The 18,042-nt window shown below is 47.0% G+C and overlaps 1 protein-coding gene across 1 annotated transcript in view; it reads right to left on the bottom strand.

The window, feature by feature from the left end:
* Positions 1-17,199, bottom strand: part of CHST8 (carbohydrate sulfotransferase 8) — a 296,462-nt gene extending 279,263 nt beyond the window's left edge. The window contains exon 1 of the mRNA XM_087728524.1: positions 17,068-17,199. The gene's annotated coding sequence lies outside the window, so the exon portion shown is untranslated. The remainder of the gene's footprint in view (positions 1-17,067) is intronic.
* Positions 17,200-18,042: the final 843 nt, after the last annotated feature.

An 18,042-nucleotide genomic window follows, 5' to 3' on the forward strand; every position in this document is an offset into this window, starting at 1 on the left:
TCTTGAAAGCCTCCAGTGATGAAGTTCCCACAACTTCTGAAGGCAACTCTGTTCCATTGGTTGATGGTTCTCACTGTCAGAAAGTTCCTCCTTATTTCCAGGTTGAATCTCTCCTTGTTCAGCTTCCATCCATTATTCCTTTTCTGGCCTTCAGGTGCTTTGGAAAACAGCTTGACCTTCTTCCTTTCTGTGGCAGCCCTTCAAATATTAGAAGGCTGCTCTCCTGTCTCCCCTGGTCCTTCTCTTCCCCTGACAAGCCATGCCCAGTTCCTGCAATCATTCATCATATGTTTTAGCTTCCAGTCCCCTCATCATCCTGATTGCTCTTCTCTGCACTCTTTCCAGAGTCTCAACATCACGGAGACTGCAATATAATGTGCTCTGTTTCAACCAAAGCTTTATGTGGGCGAAAAATCTTCCCTGGTACAAACCCTATTCATCTGAAGATAAGAAGATGCACCAACTACCAGCAGATGACTAATTTTCACACGTTCATTATTTCACTCAATTAGAACTGCACTAATCAGGCAGTGGTGTTTCATGCCTCACTGTCAAGTTTAGCAGGAGGTGTGAAAACCTCCGCTCTGGCCATGACTAATTTCTGAAATCTACCCTCATGGGTTGCTTAACACCCACCCCTGCCAGCAGCCAAATCAGACAAAACGCAGGGGGGGGGGAAATCACCCCTTAATTTCACACAACCCAGGAGGAGAACTTGTATGCGTGCAGTACCTTTGCCCTTCTATAAAGGCAATCCTCGACTTACAATTCCATCTATCAATTCAGTTTATTACAGTCACAGACCAGCAACCAGGACAAATGAAAACATTCTAGTATCAAAATAATAAGTAATAGCTAAAATCTATGATAAAATCCAGTCTGTCAATTACAGTTGATATAAGTATACTCAAATTACAATCCATAAACTGTGTGGCCTGTAGTCAGTTTAACACTAAAAGGGAAAAGGAAAAGCAGTGCAACGGGTTTGCCACATTTATTGTAGAAATGAGCGATGGATGCATGTTTCCGATGCATCCCCAGGGCTGCTGCCACCTGCGCTGTAGTGATGGACTCTTCGTCCTTAAGCAGCCACTGGAGGTAAGCAGGGTTGGAACGACCTCGCAATTCTTGGAAGGTTTTCCCCAAATCTCTCTGTAAAAGGAACGTCGAAGGAGCAGGTGACCACGGTCTCCATCTTCCCCTGAGCCACAGGAACATTTTGGCTGCTTGGCAACTGATCTGCTTTACGGCCTTTTACAGCATCCCATGGTCCCATCACTGCAATTTATGGTGTTCTTTGCTGAAAACAAGTGTTTATTTCTGTTTTCTGAATGACTGGCGTGAGTTACAATGGTATTTCCAGGCTCAATTACAACTTACAATTGGAAATAGTATTGCTAAGTCATGCGCTCATTAAGGGAGGGGGGTCATCATACCCCATGTTCAGTGCAATGTTCCCTCTAAGGTGCGCAGCTGCGCGGCCGCGCACATGGCAAGAAAACACCGCGCAGCCGTTTGCAACTGCCACGCAGTGATTTCTACCGTCACAGGCTCCGGAAGCTGGGGAGGTTCTTTGCAGGCGGCTAGAACTAGCCGCCCGCAAAGGACCACCCCGGACTTGTTTTGATGAGTGCTGGGTGACTGATGGTAGTTTGCGCTGGCTGTACCTGGTCAAACTATCGTCAGTCACCCCGTGTTCAGCAAAGCAAGCACGGGGAGGTCCTTTGTGGGCGGCCAGTCCTAGCCGCTTGCACCTGGCGCTGAGGCTGAAGTGAACCCCCAAAGCCCCCGCTGCCACTAGAATAACTGCTGCCGCCTCCTCCTCCTCCAACAGCACCACCACATTTGCTGCCCGATGCTGCAGCTGAGGTGAAGCTGCCAAAGCTCCCGCTGGTGCCCCCACCTGTGGCAGCGGTGCCTCCCCCTCCGCTTGGAGCACCTGAACTGGGCACCGCATTACCCCTGCCCCCTTCTCCTCCGCCATGCTTTTGAGGAGCCATGAGGCTGCGGGAGCAAGTAGGAAGATGGCGGAGGGGGCGGGAGCAGGAAAAAAAGGCCCTATGGCTTCTCAAAAGCACAGCAGAGGAGGAGGCAGCGGCAGGGGTAACGCGGTGCCCAGCTCAGGTGCTCCGAGCGGAGGGGGAGGCACCACTGCCACAGGTGGGGGCACCGGCGGGAGCTTTGGCAGCTTCACCTCAGCTGCAGCACCGGGCAGCAAATGTGGTGGTGCTGTTGGAGGAGGAGGAGGCAGCAGCAGTTATTCTAGTGGCGGCGGGGGCTCGTCAGCACCTTCAGCTGCTGCCCTGCCCCAGGTGAAAAAAACTGAAGATAGAGCAGATCCACGCAGATGACGTTGCCGCAACATGACTGGAGGAGGAATTCTGGGAGTTGAAGTCCACAAGTCTTAAAGCTGTCAGATTTGAAGACCCCTGGGGTTTTTTTTCTAACAGGTTAGGGGTGCAAGGATCTTGTAACTTGACAGCTTTAAGACTTGCACACTTCAATGCCAGAGTCCCTGAGCCAACATTTTGGTTGCTAAGCAGGAGCATCGTTAAGTGATAGTGATATTATATAACACTTTTAATTAAGCAGGTACCTTAAATAAACATAACTTTGAGTTTCAAATAAGACTGATTTCATTGTTGTCTTAGGTGACATCTGTGAAAAAAATTCAGGTGCTCAGGCATGAAAATGTGCCACTCAAACACTATACTTTTCTTCTCACACTGAAAAAAAATTAGAGGGAACATTGGTTCAGAGGTGACTTCAGCATTCATCTTCAACATTCAGCAGGTTCTGGCCAGTTTCGGAGAACCGGTAGTGGAAATTTTGAGTAGTTCAGAGAACCGGCAAATGCCACCTCTGGCTGGCCCCACCCCCATCTATTCTCTGCCTCCTGAGAGTCCCAGCTGATTGGGAAGAAATGTGGATTTTGCAGCATCCTTCCCCTGCCACGCCCACCAAGTCACGCCCACAGAACCAGTAGTAATAAAATTTGAATCCCACCCCTGCCCATGTAATGATCTTTTCTGTGTGCTCTTTAAGTGAAGGCAGCCATTGTAAAATGAATACTGTGGTTGTTCAGTGAATCTGTTGTCCTCAATGGATGTTTTTGGTCAGAAAACAAAAATAAACATGTTTCCAGCAAAAAAACACCATAAATCACAGTGATGTGACCATGGGATGCTGTAAAAGGCCATAAAGCAGATCAGTTGCCAAGCAGCCAAACTGCGATCAGGAAACTATGTGCGAGACATCAGAAATTGTGAATACAGGTCATTTGTGGCCTCAGGGAGGTCCATCACTACTCCCAAAGGTCACAGAATGACTGGCCGTAACTTAAGGGCTACCTGAACTTTCACTCAACTTTCACTGAGTTGTTTCCTTATTTACGAATTATTATAATAAAATATCCATTTACTATTCCTACTTCAATATGTTATTTTACACTTAGTGACAAACAATGCTTTACTCTAGAGATACATACTTTTTGAAGGGACTGAGAATAAATATAAACTAGCAACGGGGTGAAAACTGTCAAAATTATGGGTCAGTATATGAAGTCTCCTGAAGTTTTTTTTTTTTTTACAGATTAAAATGTTGATTATTTCAAAGCTTTGCAAGACATGCTCTTTCATTATTTGATAATGAGAGGTGAGAGCTATTAGCACGCAATTATTGATAAGCAATATTACAGAAGGCTTGGGCCCAGCTTAGTGTGACACCAGACAACTTCGGCTATTCTTATGGGATAAACACAAGACAGGCCAAAAGTTAGCAAGGGAGAGAAGCTTTCAAGTTGATGCCAAGAAACTACATGCAGTGGCCATGAAACCACCAAGTGTCAACATCAATGAAGGATATGTTGCTTTTTAGCATATCTGACAACGGATAGGTCTCTTTGATGTTGTACCTGATATAACACAATAGTATTTGGTAACTGTCATCATCCTAATTAACGTGAAACAGAAATAGCTATTATTCACTGTTATTTACAGCTACACAAATCAACAGAGTTTCACTAGTCTGAAATACCTTTCTCTATCTAGTGCATTTCAAACGTACTGAACTGCAAGCTCCCTGATCCTACAGCAAACACATCAATATTGATATAATATATAGGAATGGAAGGCATCTTGGAAGCTATTTTCAGGTATTCTGTTTTAGCTCTATGTCCCTCTTTCTATTGTTATACTTTCTTTCTGCCTCTCACCTTATCAAATAATTCTTCTTGCACCATGCTGGTTTCATCTGCGTCTCTTGTTTTTCTTTCTCTATTGTGTTAGACTGAGTTTTTATAATCTCATTTTTCAGTGTTTCCCAAAAATCTTGGGATAGCAGATCATAGAAGCCAATGTCCAACATAGCTGAATATTAACAAGTTAGGGAAGTATAATGTAAAACATGAAGCTTTAAATCCTATGATTAAAATCACAAGCCAGTAAGTATTGAGATTTTGAACTAGTGTTAATAATAAAACTGGAATGCCAATATGGGAACCTTGCAAATTTCCATTTTTTTTCTTGTAAAGAATAGCTTTAATCAGAATAATCATTTAATTCAAAATGCCAAGAATTCTCCCCCCTTTCAAAACACTGATTGAATTAAATGTGATGTTATTTGCTGCAGACACCAACATGGTGTTGCTTGTCTCTGCTGCGACCCATTTAATTGAAGTGATCAATTGTCTTAATTTTACTTCAAAATCTGGAAGGCCAGTTTTCAACACAAACTGATCCTTCCGTCTTTCTTATAGTCTAAACTAGAATGGTTTCCTTTGAATGATTTGTGGAATGAAGTTAAATTGACTGGACTGACACTCAACCATAAACCTCAAAAGTTGAGTTCACCTCATGCTAAATCAATACATCATCAACCACCATCAACAGTGCAAAACAGCAACTTTTGAAAGAGCCAGCCTTTGAAGGAAGGATGGTCTTCCCCTTCTTTCTCCAGTGGTGCCTAACATATGAATTTGGTATTCTCCAGATCTGCCCAAACTTAAAACGGGCTCTCTCCTTCACTTCCTCTTATATGACTTGGCACCTTTGCCAGGTTTGGATTTGGACATGAACGTCATTGAGAGCCTGATCTGAGCAGAAGGATGATTTAGATGTTTTATAAATCAAGAATAGTGAAAGCCAAAGCTCCAAGTAAGACTAAGTTATTATGGAATAAGCCATGTGTAAGAACAAGCTATTCATGTTGCAACTGCCTGGGGACTATTGCCATAAAGGTGGCATGTCAAGCACAAATGTTGGCTATCCTTGGCATGAAGAATACCCAAAGGATGGTGAAAATGGTGAGCCGGGGTGCCACAGAGCCATCTTTCTGGCCGATTCTTCCTCCTTCTCTCCTTGGTATCTCCCTCTTCTCTCTTGCTTCTTTCAAATTGCATTCTTTTCCACAGCTAATTTAATCCTGACATTTCCAGAACTGAGGAAAATAAATAAGATACAGTTCACATTTCACCATGACTGAGGATGGTTGGGTGAATCCTTGGCTATTAACATCCTAAATGAAAAACTTTTAGGGAGAAGTAAAGTGGTTTTATATATCTTCCCCTCTGGCTTTCGAATAACCTGGAAGGTCAGCCTCTTCATAAGATTTGTAGCGTGCAACCCCCTCCTCCCCACCCACCCACAAACATTCATAATCTAGTTTAAAAGATTTATCTGCAACACAAAGACACATTTGCATGGCTTACACTCCCTCATTCTTTTCCTTAATTGCGTTTACTTGCCTTAATGATAAACCCTTAATGCTAAAGATGGCTGGCCACAGAGTAGCAGGAGGGTATTAGAATGGATGTGCCTTAGCAGGAGTGCAAGGGAAGCAACAGGAACAAAAAGAGTAATTATTAAAAGCACCGAAGTCTGCATCTTTCCTTTTATTATTTCAGAGGAATGTTTACCCCGTCAAAATCACTGTTTTCAAAGCTCCACTAAGCCGTCCACAAGTTACTCTGGACTTCAATTGCTTCAGGAGTGGCTCCCGGGCCCTTCCCTGCAGAAAGCCCCGATTCCTTTTGTCCAGAAATCACTAAACCAGAACCCTGTTTATTTAATGAGGCTTCCTCCACTAGTTCACCACAAATACTTTTTATACACATGCAGGAACATTTTTTTAAAAAAAAGGTAACTCGTAATTGTGAAATGAAAAGCTCTGGCACTGTGTGTCTATTATGTTTCCTCCTCAAAGTAAGTCGGGGTGGGGGGGAAAGAGAGGGTGCAGCCAGGTAAATATTGTGAACCTATCTTGGATTTCTTCATTCGGATGCAGCTCCATCCTTGTATGACATTTGGCAGGAAAAAACATAGCATTCAAGCTCAGGACCTGCTGACAACCCAGAAGGTCTTCTATGTTTCCTTGGCAGCAGAGAGAGAATGGCTTACACCAGTGTTTCTCAACCTTGGCGACTTTAAGTCCGGTGGACTTCAACTCCCAGAATCCCCCAGCCAGCACAGCTTACACTGCCTTCTTCTATGATGCTTCTGACCTCCCAGCCTGGTCTGTCGCTCTTCCGCCCAGATACCAATTAGCCCAGACTCTGCTTGGCTTGTTGTTCAAATTCAGTCAATGGTAACGTCTCAGGCGCTGCCCTCAGGCTGCATTCTCTGCTCTGGTTCAATTCCTGGCACATTACCCACACATCTTTCTAGTCAAAGGGTCCCCTAAGTCCATGATGGCAAACCTACGATATGTGTGCCACCTCTGGCACGCAGAGCCCTCTCTGCTGGCACGCAGGCCTTTGCCCCAGGTCAGATCTCCGTGGTGTTTCTTTCATCAGCTTCTGTTTCCCTGCAAGCGATGAAACAGAAGCTCATAAAAGGAAAACATCTTATCTCTTGCCACACTGTTGGTGTTGGGGTGTCCTGCCTCCCACCAGCGAGCTGGTCTCTGGGTCTCTGCTGTGAATGCCTGCATGTCCACGCATGCATGCACACTCAGTCTGGGCACTTGATGCCTAAAAGGTTCGCCCACACTGCCCTACGTCCATCTATGCTCCTGTTGACAAACTCTTCCGCAGAAGGGTGGGAGCGGAGTCCCCCTCCCATTTAATGCAAGTTTTACTTACATGCTTCAACCCTGAATCTTGTTTCTGCTGGCTGTGAAGGGGAGGGAGAGATGCTGAAGTCCAGCAATATTCAGAGGCTACCAGGGATGGGAAGAATAAACCCAAGCAATTTTTAAAATTCAGAATCGCGAAGACTTCTCTAAAGATACCAACCAGGGTGGTGAGCGAGGAGAAGGGTAGACCTGCATTTTATCAGCTTGGCTGAAGAGCAGCTCACACAGAGCTCTGCTCTAAAATCAGGAATCCGTTAGCCCCTTTTGTGACTAACAGAATTTATTAAAAGGTATAAGCTTTTGTGCAGATCCGTGCCTTTGAATAGACTTTGCAAGCCAGAACAAGTGCTGCAGATCCCTCCTGATTGGTAGTGCAGGAGACCTACTATGGACTAAACGTCTCTTCTCTATTTAAAACTTCAAGCTGATTATCCCAATTTAAAAACATAAAAATTTTCCCTTCTTCCCTCTTCAAGCCTTTTCTTTTCATGCTCTGTCTATTACCAAACACAATCCTGTCTCTTCTGTCTTTGCTGAAATGTTCAAGAAATGTTACAAGTGGATGAAGATAACAAAAAGAAGGAAAGAGGAACATGGGAGAAGGTATTTAAAAATATTAAAAAATCCTCCTTAACAGCAAATTATCTAGTAAGTATTTAGTTTTCTTGCTAGAACTCAAAAGAGAAGCATAAATGATTATTTCTCAGGTTATCCCAATACAGAATTCTTATTAATTTCCAAATAACATATACTGTAGCAGCTAATACAGAATTTTACACAACACACACTTTCTTCAACAATCAATAAAAGGAAAGAAAGAAGGTAAGGCAAAATCAGAATTCACATTTCACTTACAGCTCTGGAATTTATAAATAAATCATCTCCACAGGCTGATTGATGTCCCTCCATAAATAATTAATCTCTGACCTTCCATTATGGAGCTGTCTAAATTTTTCACCCTGGGAACAAGCGTACAATAAATTTTCAGATGCCAGAAAGAGAGGACAAAACAGGGCAGGATAATATTCATTTATACATTTGTCATAAGTTTTTACTAGATTAGATTTTATTCAGCATCATTGGCTTGGTATTGGTTAGGCATCCTTTATCCAAGATATATCTTCCTCCCCCACTGAAGCCTGTGGCTGCTTGTGAAAGAATCAACATTTCAAAGGATTGTGGCTAGAATAATGGAAGATCCACACATGCACACATACATAGGATGTGCAGCTGTGGGAAAGACCCTCCTCATGAGCCCCATTGCAGACTAATGATGAACAGACAATTATAAGAATGTACATCTATGAATAAATTTGAAAGGGAAAAATAAAAAAAATAAAAAAAAGAATACAAGGGACCTTGGAGGTCTTCTAGTCCAGCCCCCTGCTCAAGCAGGAGAACCTAAATCATTTCAGACAAGTGACTGTCCCATCTCTTCTTTAAAACCTCCAGGAATGGAGCACCCACAACATCTGAAGGCCAGCTATTCCACTAGTTAATTGTTCTTATCGTCAGGAAATTTCTCCTTATTCCAGTTTGCTTCTCTTTTGATTAGTTTTCATTCATTGTTTCTTATCCTGCCTTCAGGTGCTTTGGAGAATAGTTTGACCCCCTCTTCTTTGGGGCAGCCTCTAATACTTGAAGACTGCTGTCCTGTCCCCATTAGTTCTTCTTTTCTCTAGACATACCCAATTCCTGAAGCCGTTCTTCATATATTTTAGTCTCCAGGCCTTTAATCATCCTAGTTTTTCTTCTCTGCACTTTTCCCAAAGTCTCAACATCTTTTTTGTAATGCAGTGACCAAACCTAGATGCAGTATCCCAGGTGTGGCCTTACTAAGGTTTTATAAAGGAGTACTAATCCTTCACCTGATTTTGATTCTATGCCTGTTTATACAACCAAGGATTGCATTGGTTTTTTTGGCTGCTGCCACACACTGCTGGCTCATATTCAATTGATCGTCCACTAGGACCCCAAGATCTGTCAATTGATCGTCCACTAGGACTCCAAGTTAATGTTTTTGAGCCAGGTCTCACCTAATCTGTATTCGTAGCTATTCTTTTTCAGCATCCTTCATGGTGAGGGCATAATTCTGCTCCACCCTCCCACAGTCATCCTGCTGTAATGGCCGTGAGAACGGGCCCATCTCCTAGGGATGCTCTCCGCTGAGTGTCAACATGAGCCCCACATCAGATTGAGACTCCCTGCATCCAGAATGATGCTCGGCACCCATTGAGAAACAGAAGAGCTTCTCTGATAACAAGGGGCTGCAATTGCTTGGAAACAACAATGACACATCCTTCATTTCCCTGGGAGCTTCTTTCTCTCTCTTCAAACGCTGACCAAACTCTCTCTTGAAATGTTTTCTTCGTCCCTGGCCCAAAGAGCCTGCTGTGTTCTGAGGCACATTTTTTTAAAAAAGGAGGGAGAGAAGCCAAACTGTCAAATAGAACAGTTGCTGGAGGTATCTGCACAGTTGTTGACTGACCCTGAACGCCATAAAAATTGCCTCAGATATTCCAGTAACTGGGGCCGAATATATGCCAGAATAACTCCACCAGTCTCTCTCAAATTAAGTGTCAAAATAAATTTGTGTTTAGGAGGAGATTCTCGGTTAGCCGGCTCAGTCTCTCTGTTGCTGTCCGGCAGCTACAAGTCACAAATTTTAGGGACCTGTGTAATTGCATGGCACCAATGCCGCCACCCTGCAAATAGCTGTAGTTTCTCCTCCTGAGAAGAAGACACGGAATGGAAAGAAAGTGGGGAGGGGGTCAGATTGTAGCCCTGAGCCGTCCTGACTCACACAGTTCCGGGAAATCTTTGCAAGCCCTTTACAGGGATGGCCATAGAAAGCATCTGTCTTTTCTGTGGCATCATCAAGCAATAGACTTCATTTATTTTGCAATTTATTATGGCCATTTATTCCTCAAGACTCTGGGTGGCTTGGTGGTCGCCAAACTTCCCAGCTTTGCAGACTGGTGTGTGTGTGTGTAGGGAGGGGGGGGATTTTTTCAATGTGAATCACAGGCACAAGTGACAAGTGTGCGCAGCTCCATTTGCACGAACAGTGGGCACTCATACGTCTGCGTGAAGCTCCGTTTGTATGAGCAACAGGCACACCTGCCACTAGCACAAATGGAGCTCCACAAACGGAACTGCGCGCATGCTCACCCATCACTCATATGGCCCAGTTCTGAATGAGTCATGGCCCAGTACCGAGTGGAGGCCCAGGGGTTGGGGACCCCTGCCTTACAGTATCAAAACACTCCGTTTTTAATTAAAAAAAGAAACAAGACATAGCAGCCCTGACAAAAAGCAACCATATTGATACAAACACAACAAGGCTTCGGACACTCACTCACTCACTCTCTCTCTCTCTCTCTCTCTCTCTCTCTCTCACACACACACACACACACACACACACACACACACACACATATACACATACCAGGCTTGGGAGCAGAGCCAGGTCTTGGTCCAGACGATCTCCTTAGCCTGCTCCTAGGAAACTCACCTGGACCTGCCCAGGCACAGTCCTACTCCAAGCAGCTTTACTTGCAGGGGTGTCAAACCCATGGGGTGCTTAGAACTGGCCTGCAGGCCTAACCTGGAAACAGCAAAGGACTGACCCACATTGCCTCTGCAGCAAAAACGGAGCTCGCGAGGGCTGCACACCGCCCTCCCAAGCTCCATTTTCACTGGCAGAGGGTTGCAGGAGGCCGTGGCAGCCATAAACGGAACTCGGGAGCCCGTTTTTGCTGGCAGAACACTCAGGACACCACCAGCACCCCCGACATGAGTGGCATTGAGCTGGCCATGCCACCCTGCCCATGTCCATCCCAGCCCCCCCCCAGGTCAAACACAACCCTGATGTGCCCTCAATGAAATTGAGTTTGACACTCCTGCCATATGGCATGCATACTGCCTCACTGTGGTCCTATAGATGTCCTCCCTTCCCTCCTCCCAACCCAACAGGGCTGGTCATGGTAGATGGCTTTTGCCATCTCCAATAAGGGCGAGAAGTCTTTGGATGCCCTTCTCACCAGGAGACAGGCTCCAATGAAGATGAGCTCTCACCTGTGGTCAGTCAACTTCCCTCTGCCTTCCTCTAGTGGTGCTCCAAGTGCCACGCCTGGGCTTCGTCTCCTGAAGCATCTTGGAAAAACCCATGTGCATCATGGGATCGATCAGCAGAGAGAGCGGAGAGGCCACGTGGGACTAAGGTGGCCTCAGTCACCTGCTTACTGAAGACTGCAAATGGGATCTCAGCTAAGCTGCCTGCCAATTCCAAGACCCCAATCTTCCCGACAGCAACCCTTGGCCTAACAAATCTTACCTGTCAACTCAGATTTTTTTTTCTCCCAATGGTGCTTTTGGGCACAGGAGACAAATCTCATCTGCATCTATGGGAGTTTCCCACTGAGAAAAAAAAAGCGCTGTTGCAACAAGAAAGAAGAAAAAATTCAAATTCCTTCTGTTCCTCTCCTGGCATTTTAGAAGTGTGTAAATTCACGGTTAAACCTTCCACTTCAGACTGCTTTTATTTAGGTCTGTAGAAACTGCCAAGAAACCTGTTACACCTAATGCTGTGTGTTCCCTTTCTTTCCCTTCAAGCAGCTCGCCTTTTTGAAACTTCAGACAAGAGGAAGCCAACCCCCCCCCCACAAAAAAAAATGCAAGATTTTTCCCCAAGCTTGGCAGTTTCTAGTGCCACACACACATCAGACTTCTACCACCCATTACTAGAAAGCAGAGAGCTGGCTTTCAAAATTGCCAAACGAATTCAAAATCAGTCTAGAAAAGAGGATGCGAATGAAAATTTGCAACTGAGTTTCATTTGATTAGGCAGTCTAACTTCAGTGGATATTTCTCCAGTTTTTCTTTACTCGTTCTCACCCATTCTGATCTAAGAAAGTTTGCTTTCATTGCTTCCCCCCCCCCCTCATACAGGGGAAAACCAGGGAGGAGGAGGAAGAGGAGGGAGGAGAATTACTAATTGTATATGCAGTTCAACACGTAGTGAGAGCTGTCCAAAAAGCATGCCCAGATGTCCCTTCACCACACAATCTTCTCTTCAGTTATCTGCAGCCTACCTCAGTGTGGGGGTGGGGGGGAGGGGGTCCAGATGAAGGTAAGGATGTGGAGTTCAAAATAAGGGAAATCAAAACCCTTCATTTAAAGAAATCTAGGAAGAATTTTAAAACAGAAAAGAGCCAGAAAAGCAAAAACCTTCTTCATGAAGGGAATATGCATCTGAGAAACTGTAAGGCAGGAATGTCCAAACTTGGGAACTTTTAAGACTTGTGGACTTCAACTCCCAGAATTCCCCAGCCAGCCATGCCAAGTTTGGACACCTCTGTTGTAAGGCATACCTGGGCAAAGCATGAAAGCAAGCTCTGCATGTACACCGGGACAATTCCGTTTTTCAGCAGAAAACCTTCAGCTACATTAATTCTATACTATAAATTCACGGAGGAAGAAACCAGGAGGATCTGCAGGTGGATGATTTCTGAGAAGCTGCCAAAAAGCTTCCACTTTCGGCAACTTCGATCAGGGCAGCAGCAGGAGGCGGCTGGCTAAGAAGACTAACTGGTAAAAAATGGATAGAAAGAAATCAAATAAAGAGTTATGGATTATGTTACAAATCAAGCACCAATGCAAAATTCACATCTTCCAGATTTATCTCTGCTTGCCTTGCATCAGGTCAGCTGCTGCGGAATCAGAGGCAAGAGTGAATTCAGTGGGGAATAGAGGCTGGAACAGGTCCAAACAGGTCACTAAGGAACTAGAGGGAAGGATCCAGGGAAAGCAAACCTTGCAAAATCACAATTTTTAGGCAAAGCTTGAATAGACAGAGGCAGAATACAGAGGATTGGGAAGAGGAGCAAAATGTCCACCCTAGAAAGACTAGGAGGAAATCAATCCTTCACTCCAGAAAACCAGTTCGGGCATTCACTCTTTGGGCATTCACATGGAAGCAAATACCCCCAAGGACAAGCTGGCTCTCCTGAAATATATGGCACCTTTCGAAAAATACCTTTCTTCTGGTAATAATTGGGGCTACACCTATTATGAATCAGACCTGCTGTGTATCTCCATCCACGGACATCACTGCCAAAATAAGCTTAGCACTTGGCACTTATATACTGCTTCATAGTGCTTTTACAGCCCTCTCTAAGCAGTTTACAGAGTCAGCCTCTTGCCCCCAACAATCTGGGTCCTCATTTTACCCACCTTGCAAGGATGGAAGGCTGAGTCAACCTTGAGCCTGGTGGGATTTGAACTGCCGAACTGCAGCTAGCAGTCAGCTGAAGTAGCATAAGTTGCAGTCCTATCATCTGGGCAATCGATAATAAACCAATGTTTGTCAGTCCTGGGGACTTTAAAATGTGTGGACTTCAGCTCCTAGAATTCCCCATCCAGTATAGCTGGCTGGAGAATTCTGGGAGTTGGTCCACAGATTTTGGCAGATTTTATGAACAAATACTGTGCACAAAAACTGGTGAGGTCAAATGTACTTTTTGGCTGATACCTTTCAGCACAAAGATGCAACTGAGTCTAATTGCAAGCTGACATGTCCAAATCCCCTTTGGACACTGAGATCAGAGAAATCCACATCAGTCAAATAAAGGCAGGACTGAAAGGGAAAAGAGTTGTGAGTCAAATCCACATGGGAACCTCTTTGCTTATCTCAAAGTCAGCTACAACAGATCTTTCCACTAAAATCTCTAGAAACAAAGAAGGATCATGGTTCTTCAGGATCCATCTAGTCTAGTGCTAATGGACCTTGGACAGATGTCCAAGCACCCATGATTTGGGGCACTAAAATTACTATTCAAAATGTGCCGGGGGGGGGGAACTGACTGACATTCAAGAGTTCTGCTTCCTCTTTTTTTAAAAATATTTTACGATCAGGTTTGATGAAATAGACTTCCAATACTTACAGATGACAATTGTATTCTTTTAACTTTAAACCTTTATGTCTACAGAAAAATTGTACTAATTCCCTAATGAATTCATTTATATTAAGAACAACCATACACGTTCCATTTTAGTTCTGTAATCAAGAAAATATTAAATTTAAATAGGCCTAATATATGCACTGCACATTCGGAATATACCAATTGTAAACAATAACAGTCTTAGCCATTTTCTTGAAGATTGCCATACTGCAGAAATTGTCTGCTTCAAAATGATATTATCTAAAGACCACTAAATCTGTGGATTCAGTTCATGCTGTCTACATCTTTATGGACTTCTGACATCCTAATAGAGGACACATTGATACCATTCAAGAATGCAACAAGCCTTAATAGTATAGGGATTTTCCAATGCAATGTAATGCTTTTGATTTGCAAACAAGGCCATAATGCATCAGATACAAATATAATTTTTACCTTATCAAAGTGCATAGCGATGTGCAATTTTTAAGGAGAGCATTTGAGTTTGGCCTATCAAGAGTTAAGAGGTAACATTTCAGCCAATACCCCTTCCCAACAACGACATGCTATGTATGATGCAACAAAGTGTAACAATCAGCTTTGAGGACAACATAGGAGGATGGGGCAAGACAGACCATGAATGGTGTAGCAAGACGTTTAAAATTATGATCACTAGCCAATGTGTCTCCTGGCGATTATGATGTCTGTTCCAGGCAGATAAATATCTAGGCCCCTTTCTGGTTCAAACAATGACTTCATTGTTATGACCCGATGAATATAAATCTTTCAGGAATCTGCAGCCTGTGCTAAACGCATTTGGGTCATGTACACATCCTCACACTTTCCCCAAAGGAGCCTGTTGAGCATCTTTGAACTTCTAGTGGTGAGCAAACCTCCTTCACTCAACCCATTAATCTCTAATTGGATTAGCCAGTGAGCATTGATTCCTTTACTATCAGATCATGCAAAGATTTTTGGAGAAACATCAAAGGGGAAGGCGGCCTTAGCTTTTTTTCCTTGGCCTTTAGGGGTTTTTTTTTCCACTCGAGTTGTCTAAAAAACTTCACACAGATTTCTACCAAACATGGAGGAAATTCTGTTCCTGCCTCCTGGTACATTTTTTTTAGGGGGAACAGGAAGTGGCCAAGTAGAACATTGCATAGGGTTATTAAAATAATCATTGGGTAGATAACTTGAGCTGCTTTTTATTCACTCAATGATTCTCAACCTCAGAAATTTTAAGATGGGGTGAATTGTCCAGCCAGCATTCCGGGAGTTGAAATCCACACATCTTAAAAGTTGCCGGGATTGAGAAACACAGAGTTAACTGAATCACTGTTTAATGAAATGGCCTCATTTTCTGGGACTTACATGAAAAGTTGAGTGACATTAAATATGGGCTGGGTGTACACAACAGAAAAGGATAAAATGGGGTGTGATGAGGCTGCGTTTCTGCAAAAGGCCTCTCAGCATAACGTCCAATGAAGGAAAGAGCAGGGAGGCAACTGAGTGGCACTTAAACAAAAACACCCACCCTGTTGCTAATCAATTTCACAAAAGTTGGCAAGGCGGCACTTCCCACTGGCACATGCCCAGCTGGGCATTAGTCTTGGCATTTCGAATGCACTTTTCATAAAGTGCCCTGCAGGAAAAACAGGAGGCTGATTAAAACACTGCACCCATCCAGGCCAAGCATCGCCTTCAACAAGTGGAGCCGGGAGAGGCAGCTTCCGATTCAAAAGGCTGAGTGAAAAATTAGATCACGGAAACAACAGTGCATAATCATCCTTGGATTTCTGAAGCAATGCAGTGGGCTTCCTCGGGAGTAAGGCCAATGGAGCAGACCAGCATTAACGTCTGACAAACTCCTGACATCAACTGGTTGCAACCCCCATCCCTGTCTGGCCCCTTAGCAAAGGAAGCCGAGTCAATTCTTCCCACATCTCATTTAAATCAATGATTAATTGCCTGCATTCAGACAAGCCTTACCTGGTTATCGCGTCAACCCACTTTCTAAGTTTCTGCACTATATTGAGCTACATTAATGGACAACCAGCCCCGGTTCACACAATAGGCTAAGCTAGAAAAATAACACAACCCCATTCAGCACTTAAACAATTTAGCCGGTTGCATCTGCTAGAATTAGCTAGATCGTCACCGGGCAAACTTTAAGGGAAGGCATCCCGGCGCTTCATCGGCAGGTCACGCAGCCTGTATCGGCCGACCAAACGGGCGCGGGAACCCCTCCCTGCTCCGAGGGAAGATCGAGCTCCCCAACCCCAAGAGCGGCTGCTTAAGGGCGCCTTGATGACTTTAGGGAAACCCGTCCGACCCCCCCCCCCAGGCCCCGAATTCGGACAAGCGAGGCCAACTCTTACCCGGAGGCCGAGACGGGCCGAAGCGACCGGCCACGCGGAACTGAGCCCCCCGAGGGTTTTCCCATGGTCCGCGCGGAGCCCACCCGGAGGGCATCGAAACGAGGGTCAGGACTGGGAACGGAGTGAGACACCCCAGCCCCAGCAAGCCGGCCGACCCAACGGGAGCCTCGGCGCCTTTGAGAGGAGAGATTTCGGTCTGGATCGCCTACCGCCTCCCTCCCCTCCCTTCCCGGCTGAGGAAAAACTTTCTTCCGAAGGCTCCCCGCCTCCCCCGCCCCTCGCCCGCCACCTGCTCCGCTGCGCCCTCACTGCCCCCAGGCGACAACCGGCGGCCAAAACCCAACCGGGGGTGGAGGGGGTACAGACCTGCCGACCTCTAAGCAACTGGGGCTAAGTTGCGCGGCTGCGCCCACCGCCGCCCCTCCGAGGCCCGCCGGGAGGGAGACCCAAGCGGGAAGCCCGAGGAGGCTTCCATGGCTGCCGCCGCCCCGCAGCCTTTCCCAGCCCCGGAGTCCAGCGTTGCGAGCGGTGGCGCGGAGTTCCGCAGGCCCCGCGGACAGAGCTCCGGCCGCCGCAGCCAAAGGCGTCCGGGACAGAGGAGCGAGCGCAGCCGGCCGGGACTCCGCCGCCGCCACCCTCCTAGCCGGGCCGGACCCGGGAACGGAGCCGCTACTGACCTGGGCGGGGCGCCCCGTTGTCCGCGCTGGCTCGGCTGCTCCTCGGTCTGCCTCCCGCGTCCTCGCCGTCGATGCAGAGCGCCCGCCCGGCTTCCTCGCCTGCCGGACGAGCCGCGAGCGGGGACGCTGCGCGGAAGAGCCGGGCGCGAGGCTGGCTGGCTGGCTGGCTGGGCGGGCAGGCGGGGTAGGGCGGGGCGGGGCTGCCTTCGCTTGCCGCCGCCTTCTGGGGAGCTGCCGGCGAAGAAGAGCCGCTCTCCGCGCCGCAGGCAGAGCGAGGAGGCCGCCTCCCCCTCCGCCACCGCCTCCGCCATAGCAACCCTCAGGAAAGCCGCCCGCCCCCCGCCAGGCCAGACGCCGGGGGTTCAAGCGGCGCCCTCCTTCCGGTCACCTGCGCCGGGCGCGCCGGCGGGAGAGGGCCAGTAACGGCGGCCGAGGGCGCGGGAAGGAAGCCGGAGGGGCGGAGGCCGGAGGGGGCGCAGGTGTGGCGCGTCTCCCCCCCCCTCCTCGGCCGGCTCCTCCGCGCCCAGAGTCTCCCCGGCCCTCAGCGCCACGCGGCTCCCCCTCAAAGTTGCCACAACTCCCAAGTTGGGCGAAGGGGCCGCCGCCGCCAACTCCGGGAGCCGGGAAGAGGAGCGCGGCGGAGGGAGCAGCAGCCTAGCTCGCCCGCCCTCCGTCCGCTGGTCGCCGCTTCAGAGCCGCTTCTCCCTCAGGAACGGAGGAGCTCGCCGGGCGCCCCGCCGACGGCAGGAGAAAGTCGCTCTCTTTGCTCCAAAGCGGGGCGTGGGTTGCGGGTGGGTGTTGGAGGCCAGGGAGCTGGGGGGCGGCGAGGCGACGGAGGGCCGGGACCAGCCCGCTTGGGGTCCCGCGGGACCAGGCGCCCTTTGTGTCCCCTCATTCAAAGGAGGCGGCCTGCGTGTGGCTGGCTTGGCCTGAAGACAAGAGGAGGCCCCGCTGCGCCCCGTGATTGGCAATAGG

This window comes from Thamnophis sirtalis, unplaced genomic scaffold (assembly GCF_051295495.1).
Source record: "Thamnophis sirtalis isolate CommonGarterSnake01/CBP01778 unplaced genomic scaffold, rThaSir2_p1.2 scaffold_14, whole genome shotgun sequence".
Classification (NCBI taxonomy): domain Eukaryota; kingdom Metazoa; phylum Chordata; class Lepidosauria; order Squamata; family Natricidae; genus Thamnophis; species Thamnophis sirtalis.